Source organism: Ovis aries, chromosome 16, assembly GCF_016772045.2.
Source record: "Ovis aries strain OAR_USU_Benz2616 breed Rambouillet chromosome 16, ARS-UI_Ramb_v3.0, whole genome shotgun sequence".
Taxonomy (NCBI): domain Eukaryota; kingdom Metazoa; phylum Chordata; class Mammalia; order Artiodactyla; family Bovidae; genus Ovis; species Ovis aries.
This window is the reverse complement of record NC_056069.1, coordinates 71,260,955-71,266,473: the sequence shown is the minus strand read 5'-3', so window position 1 is coordinate 71,266,473 and position 5,519 is coordinate 71,260,955. Positions and strand designations below refer to the sequence as shown.

Genomic DNA, 5,519 nt, shown 5'->3' with positions numbered 1-5,519 from the left:
ACGGGCAGCACACCAGCCCCCAGATGGCGCCCCGGGCTGACAAGGGGCCTTCAGCCTGCAGGCCTGCTTTCTCTCAGGTCAGCCGTTTCTGGGGTCTGGACTCGTTCCAGGGAACCCATCTCTCACCTTTATCTGTGAAGTGAGTTTGGGGGTCAGAAACACCCCATGGAGAATCTTCTGAATAAACATTCAGGGGGATGGGGTGAGTGAGTGAGAAACCCTCTGGGTGGGGAAGGCGGGTGGATGCCCCAGCCAGCACCTGCCCAGCAAGGACATGTTTCCCCATGTCCCCAACTGCAGGGGGGACCCTGCTGGTTCCTGGGCGCTGAGCAGTGCACCCAGCCCTGGCTGCAGCCAGCAGGGCCGCAGTGAGGGGCGGCCAAGCCTCCAGCCCACCGGGTCTCATCTCTGCCTCCTCTGCCCTGAGCTCCCCAGGAAGGGTGGGGAAGAGGCGGTTCACCCACAGAGAGGGGTATGTCATCCAACTTCGCAAGGGGCTCCAGGTCCCTCTGGGGAGCATAAACAGGGCCAAACAGCCTCTGGTGCTCTGCGATCACGCAGGTCCATCCGCAAAGCAGCACCCAGGCCACCCGGTCGCCAAGGCCCCGGTCACCTTCCCTCCAGGTTGACCATCAGCCAAACAGGCAGTGGTCCCCAGGCACTGGTGTGGATGGGCCTCTAGCCACTACTCCTTTTTTATTTGGGGGGGCTCCAAAATCACTGCAGATGGTGACTGCAACCATGAAATTAAAAGACGCTTTCTCCCTGGAAGAAAAGCTATGACCCACCTAGACAGCAGATTGAAAAGCAGAGACCTTACTTTGCCAACAAAGGTCTGTCTAGTCAAGGCTATGGTTTTCCAGTGGTCATGTATGGATGTGAGAGTTGGACTGTGAAGAAAGTTGAGCGCCGAAGAATTGATGCTTTTGAACTGTGGTGTTGGAGAAGACTCTTGAGAGTCCCTTGGACTGCAAGGAGATCCAACCAGTCCATTCTGAAAATCAGTCCTGGATGTTCATTGGAAGGACTGATGCTGAGGCTGAAACTCCAATACTTTGACCACCTGATGCGAAGAACTGACTCATTTGAAAAGACCCTGATGCTGGGAAAGACTGAAGGCAGGAGAAGGGGACAGAGGATGAGATGGCTGGATGGCATCACGGACTCAGTGGACATGGATCTGAGCAAGCTCCATGAGAGGGTGAACGACTGGGGAGCCTTGCGTGCTGCAGTCCCGGGCGTTGCAAAGAGTCTGACAGGACTGAGCCACCGAACTGAGCTGACAGGCTGTGCTCGGATCACCTCGTGCCCTGATCGGCTGGCGGAGCTTTGCGCATCACCAGCCTTCCGGCTGAACCTCATCTGCGGTCCTTGCGCTCGCGGCCAGCCCTTTCGTCTTGTGGGGCCCTCTTCCTGCAGAAACACTTAGGAATGCAGGCCGGGCCTTCGCCGGTGCCTTCCTGGCCGTGGGGCCCACCCTCCTCCTGGAGGGTTTGTAGGCGGAGGCGGCGCTGCCCTCGGCTCTGGGCCGTCGTCCTGGTCCGTGCCGGAAGCCCGGCTCTTGGGGAGCTCGTCCCTTGGGGCCTGTCAGGCCTGCTCACCCAAGGCCCTTCCTCCTTCCTTATCCAGAGGGGCTGTGCTCGCCTTCCCGCCTCCCCTGGACGCGCAGGTCCCGCCGGGCCCCCCCAGCCCCGCCTCTCCAGACGCTTCCGCCTGGGCCCCGCTCCTCCGGGGCCTGCGGCTGAGACCTGGCTCCGCTGGGTGTGCATCCAGGCCCTGAAGCCGCGAGGCCCAGGGTTCCTTCGGGGCCCCAGGCAGCGTCACATCCCCGGGAGCCCCTAGGAATCCCCAGAGGCCACAGCCCGCTTCCGCGCTGACCCCACCCGGAGTCTCACCTGGCGCGCGCCTTCCACGCTGCCCACAGCCTGCGGTGGTCTCTCCCTTCACGGCCAGGAGCTCAGGCAGAGGCCTCGGCAGGGGGTGCTGCTCCGCGAGGCTTTGCTGGGGGTCGCACCTGGGCTGGGTGGGGCTGGAAGGTCCAAGATCCGCCCCCCTGTCACCTTGGTGTCTCCCACCTGGCCACTTTCTCTCTCCGTGGGACCTCGTCTCTCTCCGTGTGACCCCATTTCTCTCCACCTGGCCCCTTTCTCCCGCCGCGTGGCCCCTTTCTCTCTCCACGTGGCCCCCTCTCCCTCCGCGTGGCCCCCTCTCCCTCCGCGTGAGCCCGTCTCTCTCCAGGCCTTGTCTTGCCTGAGCCGGGTTACCATGTGGTTACCCGGGTCCTCGCTTCTGAGCAGAGCAAGCTGCAGCCCAGTCTCGATCCGAGGGGAGACCACGGGCCTCAGCGCTTGGCGGGAGCCTGGGCCGAGTGCACCAGGAGCAGAGGGGAGCAAGCCCAGGACTCCCAACACCCGTGGCAACGACGCGAGTGTGTCCCTGCCGTTGCTGGAGTGTCACCAGTCAAATGTCCGGACCCGACACCACCGCGGAGCGTCTGCCTCTGGGTTCATCTCAGCGGTAAGTCCTCAGCCAGCAGGGGACGGGAACACAGAACCCTCTAGCCTTCCAGGCAGGACGGGCAGCTGGCAGAGGCTGGGAACCCATCTCAGGACACCTGGGCTGCGGGCTGGGCCCCGGGGTATCTGGAGATGCGGGAGGCCCCCTCCTCCTGTGCCTGAAGCGTCCAGACCTGGGTGCTGCCTGGGCCAGTCACCCACTGCCCACGATGCTCTGTGACACAGGCCCCAGCGTGAGGCCCAGGAGAGAAACTCCGGCCACCCAGACACGGGACCCTCAGAGAAGCACAGTGGGCCCGCATCCCGGGTGCGGCACGGCTCGCGGGGACCGCAGGGCCTGGCCCCTCACTCAGGCGCCCTCCCGCAGCGCAGCAGGGGCAGGGCCTGGGAGCAGGCTCGCCTCTCCCCGCCTGCAGGGGTCCTGGCGGAGGGCGCTCAGGGGAGTTTGGCGAGAGGAGCCCCCATGGCCCAGGCCCATCATCACTTTCCAGACTCCGCCCACCCACCCTGCATGACCGTCAGGGTCTCTGCCTCTCATGGGAACAGAGGCAGGTCCCCCACGGGCTGTGAGGAGCCCGGCACCCGCGCCCACGGCTACCATGAGTTCTGGGGTCTGATCACCCATAACTGGCACCGTTGTTTCCTGTAGCTTCTTAATAGCTCATTATCCATCTCCCAACACCTCCCGTTCTCCACTTCCCACAGTTCTAATAATACACAAAACTATGATACTTAGTATTTAGGAAAAATGTTATTTTTAAGAATGGCCGACTTCTCCCTGGATACCCTGAACCCAAAATCAGTCAGAGGCTGGGCCTGGGAGGATACTAAGCTGGGAAGTGACATCATTCGTGTTCATGGCCCTCTGCTCCCCACCCTTAAGCCGTGCCCCTCCTCCACCAGGCACGGGCAGCAGCCACCTCTCCTCTGCTTCCTCCTGGTCCCTGGTTCCTTGCCTGTCCCCGCCTCCACCGCCCGCTGGGGCCTGGCGACCTGAGCCTCCCACCCCGAGCAGGGTGGGGAGCTGTGGGCACAGCGGCAGCTGTGCAGTTCAGGCCTGCAGCCCACATCCCTGCATCCTCATCCTCTCCTCCATCTCCTCCTCCCTCCCTGCCTCCCTCCATCCCTTCCTTCTTCATCTGTTCCACTCTTTGTCCAGCAAACACAGCCTCAGCTCCCACCGCACTGGACGTTGCGGGAGCTCTCGGCTCTGCAGAACTGAGGAGCAGCCCATCCACTCCAGCATCAGGACCACCACGGGGCAGAGAGCACGCTCACCTCCTTCACGGGAAACTCCCCTCCAAAGCCCAGGGGCCGAGTGCGGTCCAGGGCCGATGGGGAGCCAGCCCACCTGCCTGGGCTCTGAGCAGGGCAGTGACAGAGTCCTGGGGACAGTGGGACAGAAGAGGGGGAGCTGGACACCTGCCCGCAGAGGGAGGGAGAGACCGCAGCAGGGGAGGAGGGGATGGAGGTGGGCCTGTCTGTGCCCACAGCAGGGTCAGTGGTGGCAGAGGTGTTGGGATGCCCTCCATTGAACGGGAGGAGGGAGGGGAGAGGAGGGGGCCCTGGGCGGATTCCTCGACCTAATGTCCAAAAAAGGGACCCACCCACCTGCAGCACCCGGGCCCTAGGTGAGTGTGCTGGCATCCAGGCAGCCGCCATGGGCACCTCTGGGAGGGAGATGCCCCTGGAGGGTGCAGAGGTGGGGGACCTGTGCCCCCTGCACTGACTGGAGGCTGGGGGTGCCAGGCCCCCTCCCCACCACGACAGCTTGGCCCCCAGCACACTGGGATCTGGCAGGGCGCCAGGCCCCCTCCCCCACCAGGACAGCGTGGCCCCTGAAGATGGCCGGCTTCCCCTCATGAGGATCCCACCAGGGCAGGTGGTTGGGGGCAGGGTCTCCCTGAAGCCCCCTCCCCTCCCAGGAGGGGAGCCCAGGGCTCCCCACCCCTCCCTCCGGTCACTGCTGGAACCCCCGGCACCCCTCCTCAGGCACCCCCACCCTTCCCTCCTTGCCCTGCACACCGAGGGCTAGGGGTGGGGGGACCGTCCCCGCAAGGGGGACAGGCTTGTCTTTCAAAACTTCCGAGAGGAGTAGGGGGCGGGGCGGGGCTTAGGCAGGCCCCAGAATGGCGCCTCCTGGACCGTCGTCCTGGACGGTCCCATCTGGCACCTTCGGGCCGGCAGAGGCCCTTCAGGCTGGGCACAGCAGGAGAGAGAGGGTGTGGGCCATGGTGACTAAGGGTCTGTGTTGGGGCCTCAACGTGGGCCAAGGTGATGCAGGGGGTGGGCCGTGGGCGCTGGCCCCAGGCAGAGCCCCAGGGCCGCGGGGGACAGAGGCTGCTGGGTCACAGAAGGGAAGGCGGGAGAGGGCGGGATGGGGGTTTGGGTTCTCTAATGAGCCTCAGACAGGGAGAGGGGGGGCTGGCTCCTGACCCCGGGGTGAGGAGGGGCCTTACCTGCTCGGGGGAACTGAGGACGTAGGGCAGGGGTTTCCCTCGGAGGCTGTCCCCTCCGAGCCCCGTGGACTTCAGGGCGGAGGGCCCACCTGCTCCCCAGCTACCTCTGACCCTGCCTTTCCCAAACCCCAGTCTGAACAGCCCCTCCTCCTTCCTCCAACCTCTGACCTCCAACCTGTCCCCCATCTGAAGACCTTGGTCAGGCGCCCCACCCTCCTGGACACTTTGCCAGCCTCTCATGGGTTCAGAGCTGACTCAGGCAAGGCCTGCCCCACGACCTTGCCCTGTGGACGCTGGCTGCCACCCAAGGCCACACCCTGGGCCTGGCCCAGCTGACCCTGCAGCCCGGTCCAACACTGGGCAGGCTCCTCCCTCACAACCGGGGCCCTCCGGCCACAGGGCCCCCCAGCCTGGCCGAGTCCACCTCCACCCCTGGCCTCACCCCAGTCCTCACTGGCCCTGCTGCTCTAGAGCTTCACGCCAGCAGCACCTGCTCCGGGGCAGAGCTGTGTCCCGCGGATGCGCCCCTGACCTCAGGAGGGTC

General features: G+C 64.7%; 1 long non-coding RNA gene across 1 annotated transcript; it reads right to left on the bottom strand.

Moving 5' to 3' along the window:
* Positions 1 to 662: 662 nt before the first annotated feature.
* On the bottom strand, positions 663 to 5,110 carry LOC121816832 (uncharacterized). Its single transcript, XR_006056561.1, has 2 exons — positions 4,976 to 5,110; positions 663 to 3,901 (listed from the first exon to the last, which is right to left on the bottom strand). It is a non-coding gene; the product is annotated as an uncharacterized LOC121816832 (long non-coding RNA).
* Between the last annotated feature and the right edge of the window lie 409 nt (positions 5,111 to 5,519).